Below are 20,299 nucleotides of genomic sequence, written 5' to 3' on the forward strand. Positions count from 1 at the left end.
AAAAAGCATTGAATTTTCTGCAGCAGATGTAATGGACTTGCTTCAGCAGCCAGGTGTCCTGGGTATGACTCTCCTATGAATCTCGTGTCATTGTCCATCTAATATATTTCCTCACCACCAATAACCACGAAAACCAAAGGCTTTGCCAAATTCAGTGGTGCAAGGGGCAGAGCTGTTTGCATCACAGCTTGGAGCTGCTGCAAAACAAACGCCCTTGCTAGGCTCCACTCATGGCTGTTGGCCCTTTGTACACTTTTGTAGGGCCCAGAACATTTTTCCTGAACATGTAATGTCTCCAAAACTCTCAGAAGCCCCTGGGAATCGAACTTTCTTCTTGGCAACCAGAGACATAAAAGGCCATAGTCTGTCTTTTAATTTGGAGATGTCCCAGCATTCCCCTGAAAACGTGTCACCTAAATATCTTATAGCTGTGACCTCTTCCAGCACTGCATTATGAAGGGCGAGGCGGACAGCATGTCTCTTTAGATCATAGGTTTCCAGATTGAAAGGAATATATTTGGGAGCTGCACTTACAGAGGAAAAAAAAAATACCCTGAGGAGCTGCATCTGCACCTGACCTGATTCATATGAGGACCTTCTAGACTTTTATCTGACTCTGTAATGAGACAGAACTTTGGTGGCCTATGAAAGTGGATAAATCAGTTTGCCCATGGGAAAGAATGTGCATTATCTTTGGGGGTCTGAGGGCCGGCTGTGCTGGTCAGGCTCCAGAATGGCCCTCAATGATCCCTGCCTCCTGGTTTTCATCCTTTTGCGCGTTCCCTTAAATAGTCCCTTTTATGCAAGCACATGAAATAGGGCAAACGCACGTAGCCACTAAGATACTGCAAAAATCACCGGGCGTGACTTCTGAGGCTAAGTCATAAGAGACAAAATGATTTTCACTTTTCCCTCTTGAATCTGAGTGCTCCTGCCAACAGCCGGAGAGGAATAGAGGCTTTATTCCAGGAGCCACATGAGCTGGCCACCTCGGCAGCAGATGCTTCAGGCTTAGTAAAGCCTTTCCCTAACAACAGCTCTGGACACCATCCCAAGTACAACTTTTTGGGAGATCTTGAGACAGAAGCATGCAGCTCAAGCCACTCCTGAATTCCTGATCCGCGGCAACTTAGAAATAATAAACATTTGTTGTTTAAAGATGCAAATTGGGTTAGACATCAGTAGTTAACGGATAGAGCCACCTAAACCTAGGCTGGAAACAAAATCAGTGCACTTGATACTCAGATAGACCACCTGTAATATTTGGCAGCACATCTAATTTGGAGATCTGAAAAAATAAAAAAAATAATAATTTGGACATCTGGGGTTCCGTGGGACTCATTACATATACATCAATATATACTGATCAAAGACTCCATCAATGGATTTATGAGTTACCTGACCTACTGCCGTTATGGATATTAGTTACTTCAGAAGTAGAGCTGGAATTATTATTATTTTTTGAATGAGTCTTTTTTTTCATCATAAAATAGAGCCAATAAAGTTCCCTTTTACACAACATAATTTCTAGAAACTAATCACAAAGAACAAGTTGAATTTCAAAGTTTCCTTGTTTTTTCCCGAAATCCAAGAGAAAATGAAAGCCAACTCTCAAAACAGATGGACAGAAAGGATATGGTAGGCTTTAAACTATAAAGTAAAAACTTTAAGCATGTTAATAATTATATATAACATATATATAACCCTGCTAGTCGTGCCATATATGATACAGAAATAACTATGAATCTTTGCCCAAAATTCTCAGAATGAAAGTAGTTTGGAGACAATTATGCAGCTTCCCCTCTACTGGAGAGGATATTGTTACATCTTGGTATGGAGTCCTAGAGTCTTGTAATCTTCATGTAGACAGATATCTGAAGGCAAATTTAAAAATCTGCAAAATTCCTTTGAAGGTTAAATCTGCCCAAAGCCCCTTAGTTTTTTTTTTTTGTTTTGTTTTTTGTTTGTTTGTTTTTATTTCCCTTTCATATAGAATGACAGAGACCTTACCAAAAATGACTTTGGTTGGTTGGTTTGAAAACAAAAGAAGCCTTACAACTAAAATGCAATGTAAAGCATCACAGAAAAGATTGGGATATTTATTTATTTATTTATTTATTTATTTATATTTTTAAGATTGGGATTTTTAAAGAAGCATTCTATCACCAGGCCTAGAAAGCAATGGAGACGCATCTGTTTGCTGAAAACTAAAGTTTCCCCCTCTCCCTCGTTTGCAGCTGAAGCAACAGAAGCAGAGAAAAAAGCAAATATTGTCCATCACCCTGCACATTCCAGTGTGATGAACCAGCGCACTGATGTGGGGCGAGCCCAGCCACTGCTAGCTCTCACTGAGGCCTTAAGGAGACCACAGTTAGAGGACAGAGGAGTTTCTCTGGAGAGGGGTCTTGGTGGGCTGTGGTCTTTCGCCCGTGTCAAACAGGAGGAATTGAACAGGGGCACTTTGCCTTCAACTCAAGTCAGTACACAGAGGAGATTCGTGCTAAATGTCCCCTAACACATTCTGAGTTGGTCCCGTGCCTGAGAAATACGAAGGCTGGGAGCTGCAGGAGTGCTGGGAAGGCGGAGAGGGGCCCCGCCAGGAGCCAGCTGCACTTCCAGACCCTGAAGAAAGGTGCCTATGTCCTCTATATGCTCTGTGTGTCACATGGACCACACTGGGGCCTTTTCAAATTAACTCCAGCCAGGAGTAATTCATGTCTTGCATAAGGTGCAGTAAGGTGCGGGCTTTAGGTCATTATGTACATTAGTGTGTGTTTATGTGTGTGTGTGTGTGTGTGTGTGTGTGATCACATACAGGAATGTACATTCATTTTTAGGGGTGGAGTGTGTGATTTAAATGGACAGCCAGGGAGGAGGCATTGATCTGTCAAAACTTCTAACTGAAAAAAAAGAAAAAAGAAAAAAGAAAAAAGATTAGCATTGAGACTGTGCCATAGCTAAAGGACATGAGGGCCAGATTATTTGGTGCTAATTCATTTAGACCTTTCCTTCATTTATGACTTCTCTGCATCCTGCATTCCAGTACCGGGGTTGTAAGATACTGGCTAGGAAGGGGGAAGGAGTAAGAGAGGACCATACAGCCCTCTTCCCCTCTTGAGGCATCACAGTCTAAGGGATCCTCAGCCTGGCAGACGGGTACAGCTTCGATGACATTCAGTGCTGAGATTAAGCCGCTCTGGATACTTCCAGTTTATTATCTAAGGCGGCGGGGGGAAGGCCCAGAATTGCCTCTATACCCAAATGTCTGGGATGAAATAGTGTACTGTTTAGGTTTGAAGAGACATGAGGCAGACTGGGAAAAATAAAGTTCTTTTCTGATTCTACCTGAACGGGTACTCTTACTACACAGAACAAAAACTTTAGGCCATACCAGACACATGATAGGTGTTCCACGCATAGCTCTCATTACTAGCTATTACTTCTACTGCATATCTTTGTGGGTATGCAACTTCAGCATGTAAAAATAAGCATCATCATTTATTTATTTATTTATTTATTTATTTATTTATTTATTTATTTTGCCAACGATGACATGCATATTGGCCTAAAAATGACCTCAGCAAAATGTTGTTTAACACACACGAAACCACATCTTTCGTGTTTAAATGTATTTTTGTGCAGATGGAAAAGTAATTCTTTTATTTTTTTTTTTTTTTGGTTTGTATTTGTTTGATAAAATGAGCATCAACTTTTCCATGGGATGAAAAAGATATAATTTATGGTAAAAGCTGTTCAGATATTGTGTCTCTTTACATTAAACACAAGGGAAGAGAATGTAGTATATTCAAAGTGTTTGTAGGCATTAAGGAGTCTGGCTCCCGGCCCAAATCCTACGTGTGATCATGCAGGCCTTACCCCGGGCAACGACGACAGGGCATCGCCTAGCAGATGCGGTGGCGAGCGGCTACCCCTGCCCAGTGACACACTGCCAGTGCTATTCTTTTTTTCACTTTTTAATTTTTATTATTTTTATTTTTTTTGCCAGTGCTTTTCAGGCTGGAAAGTTTCAGGCAAGGACTTGGGCCTGCCAACACCAGCTAAGCTCCTAAGCATGTTTGCATCTCTAGCCCACATTTCTTCAACTCCGAGGCCTCCTTCTCAGGGGGCCCTAAGGCACTCTTCTCCAGTCTGACTCCGTGTTCTGTGGTGCTGACTCTTCCCCTGTCCATCTTTTGGCTCATTAGGTCCCTCAGGGCCTTTGTTGGGTGCACCTCAGCAAGGGGGAGATTTATCCCACCGGTGCTGCATGTCACCTGACCCTCTTCCATTATCATTCCCTGGGGGGAAATGAAACCCTGGAGAGCTGGTGCCTTTCTGTTTTGGCCTCTTGCTGAGACTGTCACAGTAAATGAATGAAGGCCCAATTGTTACTGTCACCTTAGTTCATGATCCTCATTGACACCCCCCTCCACCCTCCCACCCCTGAATCTGGCAAAGTCAGAAGATACAGCTTTCATTAGATTCTCAATGGGGACTTTTCCCCCCAAAATGTTGAAGTTTATTGCTTGCTAAGTCTCAACCTGTCCAGGAGCTTAGCTTTTTGACCAAGATTAGAATGGATTCGATTAAGTCTATCTCAATCATAATGCAATATGTTTTTCAAGGTGCTTGTTGAAAGAGCCAAGGAAGCCCCTCACATAATGAAGCAGGTTAAGCAGCATAAATAGTAAAGGCTATGTTTCATATAATAGAGCTCAGCAGTCTGCAAATGATATTTTTTTAATCTTATTTAAGCAATAAAACAGAATATAAAGTAAATGTTGTTATTTTCATTTTATTAAAAAAAAAAAAACTAAAGCAAAGAGTGACTAAGGAATTTTAACAATAGTATACAACCAGTATGGTGTTTGACTCCCAAACCTTCTTCCTAGTACCTCCCATGGATGATAGAAAGAAAACTTCCCTTATATTTAGATCCTTAAGGAATTTTCCGTTTTATAACACCAGCCTCAACCAGAATATATCATTCATCTTGTAGTCTACTTTAGTAGATGAGGCACAATAAAAAGTTACCTAGGCCTAAGTATTCCTTACAGCTTTTTTTTTTTTTTTTAATTCTCACCCAGTCAACCGCCTTCCATCCCATAAACATTTTCCATAACATTTGCTCATTTAATCCTATAATGTTCTCTAGGGAAGTGGGTCACTTTTCTTGTCTATTAAATCTGAGAGTTTGTTTTCCCGATAGTAAATAATATTGTATATCCAACAAGAAATCAATTACCTTCCAAATCACAGAGTGCATTATTTCCTTTCCCACGTCCTGCTACAGCCACATGGTAATCTTGAAGGTCACCGACAAATTGATGTACACCGTGAATTATCACTTTTTGAAAGTGACAGTTTCTGCTCTATTTTATTATATTCCCTCTTCCCAATAATTTTTAACAGTGTAAGAGGCCTGCAAATACAAGTCACCAATGCCTACAGAGAAAAGTGACATCTTGGTTTAATATATAAAGCCTGGGCCTTGGAATCAGACAGACAATGATGCTAATCCTAACTCAGGCCCTAAATTGCTGCATGATTTTGGAAAGATACTTCTCTGAGTGTCAATTTCTTCACTGTGAAAAAAAAAAAAAAAAGATTACTCTCACTTTACAGTTATTTTGAAAAAAGAAAAGTCTAGATAATGTATCAAAAATTCCTGGCTCACTCTTTGGCAGGTAATTAAAAAAAAGGTCAAACCATTTTTGACAGCTAGGCTTATGTTAAGAGTTTTATCCCTTTCATCTGATTTGATTTCATCCTCACAGGAACATTATGAGGTAGAGATTTGTTTCAGGATGGGTAACGTCTCCATTTATTCATTTTCTAAAGAAAGTAATATACACCTTCCATTTCTCATGTGTTTGTCAAGAGCTGTGCTGCAGACTGTATTGTGTCCTCCCCACTCCACATATTCGCTTATTGAAGCACTAACCCCCAATGTGTATTTAGAGAAGGGGATTTGGGGAGGTAATTATGGTTAGATGAGGTCATGAGAGGAGGGTCCTCATAATGGGATTAGTGGTTTTATAAGAAAAAAGGATAAAGATTGTTTTCTCTGCCATTCAAGACATAGCAAGAAGGTGGCTGCCTGCAGACCACGAAGAGGGCCTGCACCAACACCAATCTGCTGGCGCCTTGATCTTGGATTTCTAGATCTTGATCTCAGCCTCCAGAATTGTGAGAGGGAAATATCTGTTGGTTAAGCCACCCAGCCTACGGCATTGTGTTATAGCGGCCCGAGTAGATTAACCAAGCTAACATACAGTATCTTAAATAAATGCCATTATTTAAAATAATAATCATTATCTGATTTCATAAATTTATTCTAGCAGTTGAGTTCCACTTACGAGTTCTGTGTATTTTTTGACATCTCCAGCAAGTCACCATTCCCTTTTTCTCTTATGCATTGTTGTTTTCTCATAATGCCATCTAAGGGGCATACACCCCTAGAGCAGGAGCCATCTCTCTTCAACTTTTAATCTTGTGCAACCTATAGCAAAATCTCACTGGATACCTAATTGAACTAATGTAATAATGTGGATGGAAAGACATTAAGTTTTATTCCATATACTTTATACTATTTGATTATATTGGTAAGGAGAGGCATTATCACTTACTTCACTTTGAAAAATCTCATGACAAGGGACTCCTGGGTGGCTGTGGTTGAGTGTCTGCCTTCGGCTCAGGGCATGATTCCAGGGTCCCAAGGTCAAATCCCACATCGGGCTCCCTGCATGGAGCCTGCTTCTCCCTCTGCCTGTGTCTCTACCTCTCTCTCTCTCTCTCTGTGTCTCTCATGATAAAAAAAAGAAAGAAAGAAAGAAAGAAAGAAAGAAAGAAAGAAAGAAAGAAAGAAAGAAAGAAAGAAAGAAAGAAAGAAAGAGAGAGACTTTACCAAGATCTGGGATAATTAGGAAACTTGACTTGAGAACAACACAACCGGGAATAGCTTCTTCAGCCTGGGGACCCCTGCAGAGGGACCTTCCCACCTGGATCCCACCTGCCAGCTCCTGTGATAAAATCAAGCCTGGGTGGCATCGGACAGAGAATCCCAGGGTGGGAGGCAGCCAACCTCTTCCCTAACACTCCTGACATTTCCTACCTGTAGAGACCCTGGAACCAGTTCTGTTTGGGAAGTAAGCAAATATCAAAACCACTGAGGATTAAGTACAGGATGGGGGGAACCTTCCTGAGTCTATTATACAAAGCCATTCATAGTAGCCTATTTCTTCATAGTATTTATTCTATATTTTCAACTTTGTTTTACAATACTTAATCTCATGCTATACGACTTTTTTCACCTGTTTTAGTGGAGTGAAACTAATGAAAATCGTACATAGGGGGACGCCTGGGTGGCTCAGTGGTTGACCATCTGCCTTTGGCTCGGGTCGTAACCCCGGGGTCCCAGGATCGAGTGCCGCATCGGACTCCCTGCAGGGAGCCTGTTTCTCCCTCTGCCTGTGTCTCTGCCTCTCTCTGTGTGTGGCTCATGAATAAATAAATAAAATCTTTAAAAAAGTTAAAAATTAAAAAAAACTAATAACAAACCCCTTTATGTTGTAGTAGGAGCTCATTCTTATTCATATATATAAAGAGATAGCATGTATATATATTCATATCCATATAGATCTATATATAGATATATTCAGAAATATAATATGAATATACTAAGATGGCAAAAATAGCACTCTGAATATGTTTATGGGTGAGTTTTTCTCATAAATATTTATAAATATATTTTTCAAACTTTATTATCTTGAATTATATATAAAATGACCATTAATATTCAGCTTATTTTTTCAAAGATTGTAATAGTCACCATTTTAATGAAGCTGCAAAAGAATAATTAGACCCAGAGAATTTCAATCCCATAAATGCTAATCCAGATTACATGTGGAGTCAACTGCCAAATTCAGTGACATTTACTGATTCAAAGTTTTTTTAATCATATTTTATCAAGTTCAATAGACATTAAAACTGAATGAAGCACAGGGAGGATGTTTAAAATGCTTCAAGTGTTTCTCCAATTTTAATCTCTCATCATGTTCTACTTTTGGGAAAATAAAAAAGAGATAAATCACTTTTGAATCTAGGCCATGCTTTGGGCTAGAAGAGGCTAAGCATATTGTTATTTTAGAATTCCCTCTAGAGTATAATTTGAGGTCAATGCCATTAGGTATTAGTTTAAATTACTTAATCCTTTTAAAATATATTCTCTATAGGAAGGTAATACTGAAAACCTTTAATTTAAAATCTAGGTAATTAATATAAAACAAAAATTAAAACATTTTAAAAGAAATTCAATAATTAGCATACATATTTTTCACCATATAATATGATTTTAAAGAATATATAAATAAATAAAAATGTTAAGGCATTTACCACACCCTTTGAGGATAATTTAAATTATTAATTCAGTTTGGAGATACAATATAGTATTTCGGACAAGAACACAAAATAGAACAAGCTTCTGTAAAACAACAAATATCAAGTTAAGCACTTGTTGACTATGTGGCATCAAACAAGATTGGTCACTCAATTTTTTGTTTTTGTTTGCCTTATTGAGCAAGTTATTTAATTTTTCCGGAACTCAGTGTCCTCATCTGTGAAGTCGAGATGATAATGATATTTACCCCATGGGTTAGGTTAGATGATTAAATGAATTTGAATATGAAAGCAGCTAGAACAGTAGCTGGTATATAGTGTGACCTAACTGCATATCCACTACCTTTATGATTATCAGCCTAGCACTGTTTAAATCTGACATCAAAAATCTTATGTTTCTTGACTTTTGTGGGTTTTATGTCTGATTCTAAACTTTTGTGCTAATAATGCTAGAAATGTCCTGTTCTGGTCATTTTTTTTTTAGATGGTTTGCTTTGAAGGGTTGATGTCAGTATATGATTGATGCATATGCTACTGAACTGAGGCTTTTGATGTACTTAATCAATGTCATTTGGATCTCATCAATTTCTCTGTCTTAAATATTGATAAAGAAAATCTGTCCTAAAGAAAGATAACATCAACTTAACATCTCATTCCATAATGATTCTCTTCACACCTCTTCATTGTGGTAGGAAATACTAAAAATGCTTCTTTCTCATTTCCCAGTCCTTCTCTCTGCCCTAACCCATGTGCAATTTATTCAGCTATTCTATTTTAACAGAACAATCTGTAGACAATATAAGATGGCAGGACAGAGGCACCATAAATGGATCCATAACACGCAAACAAATTCAGCTTTGAAACTTCTCTTCTCTTTCTATTTCTCCAGGCATTTTAGTTGCCTCTTTTTATTCCTGCACTCAAGGTCTTTGGCCCATAACTCCAGTGTAGGACAAAAGTATTTTGTATAATTACAGTTATAACTGGATATGCTTTAACAACTGTCCAACCTCACCCAAGTACATATCAAATTATACATGTTTTTATTCTCTACTGGCTTTGTGAGTGTCAGAATTCTGTAACAATTTTACTAGTTTTCTAGAAATTTGGTTGGAAAGATTGACTAAACAGAGGACATTGATTACACTGGCTTTGCTTTTGCAGTTGCCTTTTGCTCATTCTACAGAATAAGAGTTGGCTTGACTCATCTACAAGCACATTGTTCATTTGAATGGTGTGGAGTTAGCTCAACTTCTACAAAATGCCTTGGCTTTGACCCCAGACTGTATTTGGTCCTCTCTGCTTTCTCAGGACTCCTCATCTCCAGCTTCTCCCAGTTTGTTTCCCCTTAAGATATGTCACATTTTCTCCCCTCTCCTTTAGCCCTGATGATGTACGTCTGGGTCTAGGGAGTCTGGAGCAGTATTTTAATTTCTTTTCTCTATGCATTCTTTGTCTGTCATAGCCCTTGATTCACTTAGGCCTTCTTTTACTGTACTGAAGAACCCACACTCAAATAAAATACAAATTAAAACCAAATATTGTCCCCATTGTTCTTCTTGGCATCCCCTATCAAAATGTTAACTTTCCTCAAGGAATAATGGGTGACTAAGAATAATTGGAGAAGAGGCAAATAGATGAAAAGTGAGAAAGGTTCAATGGTTCATAGTACAAAGTATTATTTGCTAAACAACCATTTATGCATCTATCACCATGCATATCCAGTGAGCTCCCCCATTGTCTATCTGCATAGCACAACTAGCACAATGCCTGGCTGGCTGTGACAAGACGCAGAGGATACCTGCATTCAACGAATACAGTTAATCTGCATTTATCTAACTTTATGCTTAAATATATATATTCATTCTTCCATTTGAACTTTGAAATATTTTTAAACATTTTAAAAATAAGAGCAGGAATGTATATGTAACAGCAGACTTAAAACCTTATGATTCGTAAAGCCTTATTGATTCCAAGATAAGGAACATCTTCATCAAATTCTATAATAAATTAAGCTCAGTAGAAAAGCTGTTGCATCCTGTCCTCTCCTGCATGTGCAGGAAGCCAAGAGCTTTAATTAGTGGAACGTTTTGGCAGCTATTCTTCCCAATGATGTTTTTCCTTGTGATGTCTGATTGTCTTGTCCTCTATGCTTAGCTGACGCTGAAATGGTCATTGTGTGCACGGACACAGAGCTCCTACCGCTCCCCCTTGGGACTTCCTCTGTCCGTAATTTGTTCATCATTTGTCTTCCTTCTTTCTTTGTTCTCTCTGTCTTTTTGTCTTTCTGTGTGTGTGTCTCTCTCTCTGTATACACACATACATGCACACCCTCCTGGTGCTGTTTCTCTACAGACTCCTGATTAATACAAGATTAAAGTAATTATTGTGATTGCACAAAAACAATTGCATTTTACCAATGTTAGTATTTTGGCTGGTCTCTCAGCAAGTCTGGAATCATAAGATCTAGAATGAGAGAGGAACTTCGAACCAATTTAGTGCAAATCTCCACCTATACATCATTGTTACAAAGTATAATAAGGGCCAAATGGTTCACATGTATTATATATAATCTTCACAACAACCCAGGATGATATCCAATGCTACATATGGGAGGAGGAAGCCCAAAGAAGTTAAGGTCTCCAAGATGACCTGGGGAGTAGTTGTTGAGTCAGTATCTAACTTAATACTGTTTGAACCCAGAGACTACTGCCATTCTGTTTGGTTAGATGACAATTCTTTAATGCAATTCCTAAACGCTTGGACATTTTCTGTGATGCCAAGGGCATTAAATGACAACTGATATAAATATATATTATATATACTTATATATAATATATTTATACATTATAATATCATAAACATTATATTATAATATTTATAAAATAAATATATATCATGATATTTATAATATATTATTATATTTATATATGAATGTATTTTTATTTATTTATTTATTTATTTATTTATTTATTTATTTCTATTTTAAGCTTTGTTAGAAAAGTCTTCCACGTTTTGACTGGTATCTCACCATTCTTTTGCTCTTTGTAGCTGCATTTGCATATCAGCACTTTAAACACATTTAAACTAGCTGTTTGGCTCAAAGTATTTCACTTTCTTAAAGAAATGTTTTGTCAGAAGAAACAATAGCCAGATTCCTGTCCTTCTGATTTTTTTTTTTTACCAGTGTTCTCTAACTAGCTCTAACTCTCTAACTACCAGTATTGTTTTATGGCTTCTTGTTTCTAGGACCAGGGATAAGAAGGAAGATATAACAACTGGACTTTGTATAGATTGGGGAAAGATACTTGGAGGTTTTTACTGCTTGACTTGAGGAAAATGGAGAACAATAAATTAGATCATTGCCTTCAAAACCAAAGTATGGGAGAAAATATTGTGCTTAGGCATTAACATTTCGTTAAAAAAGAGGAACCTAGTGACCAGGAGATGACCGGGGAAATTTAACATGTATGACTGCATTATAACAACAATTTAAAGGTAAATAATAAAGTTATGAAATGTACTTATAATTTTTATTCAAGCCAATTTTCACTCTTATCTCTTACATAAAAAGAAAATAAATATTTATTTGATTTTTCTGTTTTTCTTATAATCAATTTTATCAAAATAAATATGGGTATGATAAATCATATGACTTTTGGTAGAAAGTTTGATAAATGTATACACTAATATAATGACCACCTCCATCATGATTTAAAAAACAGGAAGTTTCCTGACACCTGTCTGCACTTAATCCCCACTCAACTTCTGCCCTGATAACTATTTTTTTTTAATTTTTAAATATTTTATTTATTTATTTGTGAGAGACACAGAGAGAGGCAGGGACATAGGCAGAGGGAGAAGCAGGCTCCCTGTGGGGAACCCCAATGAAGGACTCGATCCTGGGACCCCGGGATCATACCCTGAGCCGAAGGCAGATGCTCAACCACTCAGCCACCCGGGTGCCCCTGCCCTGGTAACTATTAACCTAATTTCTATCACTATAGATGTTTTTTGCCACTTCTAAATATTCATATAAATAGAAATATACAGTAGTCTCTGATAGCGGCTCCTTTTAATCAACATACTGCCTGTGAGATTTGTTCATGTTATGAGTTGATTATTCCTTCTTATCATTGAGCAGTATTTCTTTGTGTTACCTCATCACAATTTGTTTATTATTCACCTGTTCATGGAACTTGAATTGATTACATTTAGAATATTACAAGCAAATTTGTTATAAATAATTAGGTATAGGACTTTTGTGTACCTATGTTTATAAGTCTGCTAGGTAGATCCCTGGCAGTAAAGTGACTGGTTATACAATTACTGCCTGACTAAATTTATAACAATCTTCCAAATTGGTTTTCAAAGTAGTTGTACCATATTCACACTGTGATCAGCAGTTTAGGATGGACCAAGCTGCTCCATGTCCTTGCCAACAATTTTTATTTTAGCAATTTTTGCGTGTGAAATGAGAATTGAGTTTTAATTTACTTTTCCTGAACTTTTAATGGTTTTGAATATATATTTAACCACTTTGTTGAGGTATGATTGATATTCAGAAAACTGTGCATAATTTAATGTATACAAATTGATCAATTGGGAGATAAATATAAGTCTGTGAAACTATCACAAGTCTATGCCATCAACATATTCATTGCCTCCAAAAGTTTTCTCTTAAACTCTTTGTTTATTATAATTATTTTTTGTGAAAGGAACACAACATAAGATCCACATTCTTGGCAAATTTTTAAGTATTTAATACATAGATTATTAACTATATCAATTAGTTAATCTATTATTAACTGTAGGCTCTCTGCTGTACAGTACATCTTTAGGACTTATTCGTCTTGCATAAATGAAACTGTGTCCATTGAACATCTTTTTATCTCATTGGCCTTTCATTTATATTCTTTTGTGAAATGCCTGTAGAAGTCATCTGCCAGGTATTTATGATGTTACTCGTCTTTTTATTAATGACCTATAGGAGTCCCTTATATATTCTAGATACATGTCCTTTGTCCTTTATTTGCAATCTGAATATTTTCTCATCTGTAGCTTGTTTTTATATTCCTTTATTGGTGTCATTTGAAAATAGAATTAAAAAACTTTTTTACAAAGTCTAATTCATCACTTGTTTTAATAGTGTTTTTGTGCTGTTCCATTTTTAAAGATTTTTTTCTTATGTTTTCTTCTAGATGTATTTTGGATTTCACTTTTAAGTTTAGGTCTATGGCCAATTTAAAGTTAGTTTTTCAGTATGATGTGAAGCTGGGACTGAGGTTCTTTTATTATTATTATAGATGTCCAATTCTTTTATCACCATTTGTTGAAGAGTATCCATTTTGAAAAGAGTATAATTTCTCCTCTGAATTTCCTTAACAGCCTTTTTGGAAAATCAATTGGCCAGAGACATGTGACTCTCTTTCAAGGTGTCAATTCTGTTTCATTGATCCTTATCTCTTTTCATCACTGTACTACTATCTTAATGTCTGTAGCTTTATAGTCTTGAAATTGGGCTGTATAAATCCTTCAACTTTTTTTCAAGTTCATTTTAGCTATTCCAGGCCCACGGAGTTTTCATCTGAATTTTGCTACCAGCTTATCATTCTTTCCAAAAATAATCCTGTAATGGTTAAATAGCATTTATAGGCCAATTTGTGGAAAATTTACATCTTAACACTATCAAGTCTTCCGAATCATGTACATGGTATGAAAATATTCAATAGCTTACCTTTAATATGAGGCTATCTGATATTTTAATAAAAGTTCTATGTAAAATGAGGAGGTTATCATCTGTTGTAATTTTCTTAGTGATTTTATCATGAATATGGATGAATTCAGATTTATTTTTACAATGAATGTTTTGAGTCCTTTATCTCTTATTTTGTTAAAATACTGATATAAGTTGATTAATTTTCAAATATGTAAGTAACCTTTTATTACTGGGATGAAACTCACTGGGACATAATATTACCAATTATTACTAGATTTTATTTAATGAAATTTTGTTGAGGATTTTTGCACTTGTGTTCTTTAGGCCTCTGGTCTCTATTCTATTTTTGTAATATATGTATGGGGCTAAATTTAGTAGCAGGCTTATGCTGACTTCACAGTGAGCTGAAGTGTGTTGCCCCCTGTACTTGATGAAAGCGTTTGTATAAAAATTTACCTGAAATTTTGCTTAAATTTTATTTCAGTATTTTTGAATGCAAATAGTTTTACTTTTTCCCTTTTATTTTTATTTTATAAATTTAATTTTATGTTTTTTTTAGAGAGATTGAGAGCATGCAAGTTGGAAGAGAAGCAGAGGGAGAGAGAAAGAGAATCTCAGGCAACCTCCACACTTAGCACAGAGCCCAACACTTGGGGCTTGATCTCAGGACTCTGAGATTACGACATAAACAGAAATCAAGAGTCAGACACTTAAATGGCCGAGTCACCCAGATGCCCCTTTTTTCCCCTTTAAATAAAAATCGTATTTGTTTAATAGATATGTGACTATTCACTTTTAACATGTATTCTTGAATTACGCTTGCTAAATGTGTTTTTTAAAGAAATGTGTCTGTCAACTAAATTGTTGAACATAGATTAATAAATTTTCATTACAGTCCCTAATTTGCATAGCATCCATAGTGATCATTTCCATTCCTGATATTGGTAATATGCATTTTCCCCACTGTTTTCTTAATTTGTTGGAAAGCATCAATTTTGTTATCTTTTTTTTTTCGAAAAAAAAATTGGCTTATAAACTTTTTTTTTTAATTTTTATTTATTTATGATAGTCACAGAGAGAGAGAGAGAGGCGCAGAGATACAGGCAGAGGGAGAAGCAGGCTCCATGCACCGGGAGCCCGATGTGGGATTCGATCCCGGATCTCCAGGATCGCGCCCTGGGCCAAAGGCAGGCACTAAACCGCTGCGCCACCCAGGGATCCCTAAACTTTTTTTTAACTTTTCATTTCATTTATTTCTACATCTCTCATTATCATATGCAGTGACTATCAAACATGTGACTCGATCTGGCTGATAGTATTGACCAGGTGTTTGATAGCCTTATTGAATTTTGTCTACTTATTGTAGTACTCTGAAATGGATGTTAAAATCTCTCACAATGATTGTTTTTCTCTTTTCTTCATTTTGTGCATTTTTTCCTCTATTTTGAAGCTTTTAACAAATTATGTCTTCCTGATGGATTGATGTATTTATCATTGTAACATATTACATTCTGTTTCTCAAAGTCTACTTTAATCGCTGCATTATCCTTCACATAAACTTCCATGTCTCTTTTGTTTACATTTTATGGATTTATCACTTATTTCACTTCATCCTACTTTTGTTTTTACATTTTTAAAGTACAAATGATTGGCCAAACTTTAGAATCAATCATCTGAGCCCTCTTCTTGACTATGTCTCAGGTTTAGTGGCTGCCCTGTCCTTGACCTGCCCAATTCAGTTCTAGCAAAGAATCCTGCAAAGTCATTTTAGCAGGAATCCTCCTACCCTTGATATTCGATCAAGGTCATCAACCCCACTGTTGATGTCTGTGTCTTTGGCCTGTTGTTGGCAATAATCCTGTTAGGACAGTTCATCAAGAATCTACCTACTTTTGATTTGTCCTCTTAGTAGTTTTCCTTCCACTGATCACTCTGCTCATTGGCCGGAAATCGTTAGCTGTCCTCATTGTATTCAGAGTTGAGCTCAGTTCTGTACTGATGTCTCCCTCCCATATTGCAAGAAATCAAATAAAATCTGTTTTGCTATTTCAGCCAACTGCCTGGTATATATACATCTGCATGTCTTATATTGTAGGAAGTTTATCACAAGGAATGATACTCTTGCCCTTTCATTTGGAGGATGTAGTCCATTTGTAATAAAATTATAATTACATCTTACCTTTGGTTTTCCATTTGACTATTCCACTTTTGTTTCTCAGTTGCTACTTTCTTGCCTACTTTTCAGTCGATTTTTTTCAATATTCCATTGCTGTCTCTATATTGGCCTTTTTATTTTTATTCTATCATCTATCTAATCTATCTATCTATCTATCTATCTATCTATCTATCATCTATCCACCCATCCAACTATCCTTTTTCCCTATCATTTAGGTATTTCATGATGCATTGTAAACATCTTAGAATTTACTTAGAATTAATAGTGTATATTTATCCCCACATCTCAATTCACTTAAGAAATTACACATTTTATTTCTCACTATGTATAAAATCTTCATGCTTATAGCACTTACAAACTATACTTTCATTTTCCTCACACTCTTCTTGCTGTTACAGTCATATGGTCATTTGAATATCTGCTATAAACTCATTTTACTGTTATTTTTATTTAAAATTTAATTATCTTTTAAGGAAATTACATGGAGAAAAGAAATTTTATTTAAAAGTAAGTTCCATTTATTAAATAGTTTTAAAAAGAAATCCAAAAGTACATTTTCCTGCACCAACCAGCTACAAAATTCAAAAGTGTCGCTTAGGCATTTGCTTTAAGATTCAGCATTTAACTTTGTAAACCACATCTGAGAGACTTGGCGCTTTTGCATTGGGTGTTTAATTTATTTTTATTCTATTTTGGTTCAGAGGAAGTAGAAAATATTTTCTGGCATTCTTATTCACTTGTTACATTTGTATGAGATTCTGGTTGCCAATTTCTCAGATAACAAATGACAAAGCAGAATTATTTAAAGTATTAAGGTTCCTACACCTAAAGCTAAGTCGTGAATATGTTGCTGAATTCTCTAATATCCATATAGGTAACAGATTGACAGCTGTACATTCGGCATGCTTTGTTTTTTGGGCTTAGTTTTCATTGAAAGGTTATTTGTCAAGGTATAGCAAATTTTGTAAACTTGCATCAAGTTTATGAATAAAGGAACATTTTTTAGAATGTTTTAGAGAAAAATTTTTTGTTTAATCAAGTTAAATACCATTTTTGGTGCTCTTCTTTTCCAAGTCTGGTATTTCATTTTACGCTGTTGCTTAAGAATCTCGTAGTTGAGTTCGGCTGGTTACTAATTCTCTCACTTATCTGATAATCTTCACTTAAAAATAAAATTTTTAGAGGGTACTTTTACTGGGTTTAAAATTCTGGATGGCTTTTTATCTCTTTCAGCACTTTAAAGAGTTTACGGTATTTTGGTGTTTTCAGTTTCTGATGAGACGTTTGTGTATTGTCTCTTTTTTACTCTGGTTGTTTTCAAGATTTACTCTTTATTTTTGGTTTAAGCACTGAAAACATGTGCTTGTGTGGCATCCTTTTTCTTTGTCTTTTTTGGGGTTAGTTGAGGTTCTTGAATCATTAAATATTCTTGTATAGGTGAGGAATTCTTACTGTCTGAAAGTGGGACATCAGACTTCATTGTTTCACAACTGTTTTTGTTAAGGTCAAAATACAAAAACACTTTTTGTATTCAAGTGTTCTGACGCTAATTATCTACAGCATAGCCCTATCTATTTAGAGGATATTAACGCTATTAAAAACAATAATTTGAGTCATCTAGACTTGAAATTAATCTTTATCACAAATTATTCAAGCAAATCAAAGATGAATAATTCCCAGGACTGAATAAGATTTGTTCCTTCTATGTGTTCCCAGAACCTCTTGTACTTAAACTGGTCAAAGCATGTATGTGGAAATATGTGGAAATACATTATTTATAGCTTTTTAAGTCTTTGTATCTCTTTGCGATATTTTACAGCAAATGAGTTACAATGAAGAGCTATGACTTTTTCTTTATTGTAATTTCAATGTATAGAGTGGAAGGAAACATTAGGCAGTCAATAATATGTTGTTGATTGAATTAATAAATGAATGAATAGGATATCATACTTCTCTAATTCATAACTCTGTAATCTAGGGCTATGCCATTACCAATATGGGAAAATAAATTATAACCAAACATGAATTTATCAAGACAGCCCTTTTTGTTCTACCTTTCAGTCAAAGGCGTTACACGTCCCCATTGCTGCTTGCCAATTTTGCAGAATATTTTTCTTTCTTTTCTTATTTAGCACTGTGCATAAGAGATGACTTAGCTTCAGATTATTTATTCTTGCTATCAAACTGAAAAATAGATAGCCTTTTGTGATTGTCCTCAGGACCTATTCTCTGTGACTCTGGAAAGAAGTAAGTGGCACTGTCAACAGGAGGATAACGGTACCTCTACGCCCCCAAGTTATTAGTACTCCATCTATGTCATTGTCTAAAAATTCACAAAAGTCTTATCCTCATATGAAGTGATTTGGGGCTGCATCTTCAAGAAATGTATCCAAGCTGCATCCCCAACCATATTGCTGCCTCCATCTCCATTCAATAAAGCAATAAAGATATTGAAGAGAAGCTCTTGGCACAAAGCGAGCCACTTTCTTGCTCTAATTCTTAAAATCCTGCTAGAAGTCTTTCTCCCCCAAACCAAATAATATTCTGAAAGTTTGGGAAGGAAGATTGGAAAACTTTAGTATGAAATATATGACTGATACCTAAAGTCTAATTTAGTAATTCAAAATTTTGGCTTAACTTATTTTTTTTTTTATGAAAGTATGATGATCGCTTCTTGGCCTTTTGGCTAAGATCAAGTGCTTATGAAAGTATGAAAAAGTATCATTCCATAAGGTAATATTAAATAAGTGACTCCTTTTCTAAAGGAGTATGCAGTTTATTATCTGTTTTGCTATGATGGATTTTGAATTTTTTAAAGACTTATTAAATTATTATTTTAGAGAAAGAGAGAGCTGGGGCAGAGAGAAAGAAAATTTTAAGCAGGCCCCACTCTGAACATGAAGCCCAAAGCAGGGCTCGATCTCACACCTTGAGATCATGACCTGAGGTGACATTAAGAGCTGGATACTTAACTGACTGAGCTACCCAGGGTGCCCCGATGCATTTTGTATTTTAATAGGTTTTTTTTTTTAAGTCATTAGTAGGGAAAGTCTTCTTATTATTAAAATATTTTAATTCAGTTATGATATGAATAAGTCATGGAGTGAGTTGTTGAATCACTGTGCTGTGTCTCTGAAACTAATGTAACATTGTCAACTATATTTTCATTAAAAAAAATGTAAAAGGGACGCCTGGGTGGTTCAGTTGGTTAAAGGTCCAGTTCTTGGTTCAGCTCAGGTCATGATTGCATTGGTGGTGGGATCCAGCCCCGCGAGGCTGTGGGCTCTGTGCTTAGTGGGGAGTCGGCTTGAAGATTCTCTCCTTCTGCCCTTCACCCTCCGTGTTCTCGCTCTCTCTCCATCTCTCTAAAATAAATAAGTAAATCTTTTTCTAAAATATGAAAAAGATATTAAAAATAAAAGATTTAAGATTGTATTTATGGAAAATGCAACAATGATGCAAGATAAAATTAAAAAGATGAATTAGCTTAGAGATAAATTATTAAATTACAATATCTGCATTTTGATTGTAGACAATGATATTCAGAAAATAAACTTTTGTATATGAGGGAATATGAAAAATGTGTAATAATTTCTTACATGAATTATAGAGTTATACCTCCAAAACAGGAAAACTGATATTAAGATTCAATTAGGTGACTAGATCCTAAAAATAAACATTTTTGTGTGTTTCCTCAAATTTAGCATAGATTACATCTTAGAAATAAATATGCAGCATTATGGGCAAGAAGAATCAAGTCAAACTTGATTTGGGTAAATATCACCCGTATTAGCTATAATCAAATGGTGGAAGTTCCAAAAATTCAGGTTAAATATATTTTTGAAAGCTCAGTTACATAATGCTGAGGCTTCAAGAACTATATGCTTAAATAACTTTTTCTTGTACCCTCCTTTCCATTTTTTGAATATAACTTATTAAGAAAAGTTTTTTTCTGCTTACTGTAATATCTTAAGGTACATTCTACAGAATTTATTTTTAAATGCCCA

General features: G+C 35.8%; 1 long non-coding RNA gene across 2 annotated transcripts in view; it reads left to right on the forward strand.

The window, feature by feature from the left end:
- Positions 1-20,299, forward strand: part of LOC144283592 (uncharacterized) — a 277,411-nt gene that overhangs the window by 208,144 nt on the left and 48,968 nt on the right. The gene's annotated exons all lie outside the window — the stretch shown is intronic.

Source organism: Canis aureus, chromosome 14 (assembly GCF_053574225.1).
Source record: "Canis aureus isolate CA01 chromosome 14, VMU_Caureus_v.1.0, whole genome shotgun sequence".
In the NCBI taxonomy this organism is placed as follows: domain Eukaryota; kingdom Metazoa; phylum Chordata; class Mammalia; order Carnivora; family Canidae; genus Canis; species Canis aureus.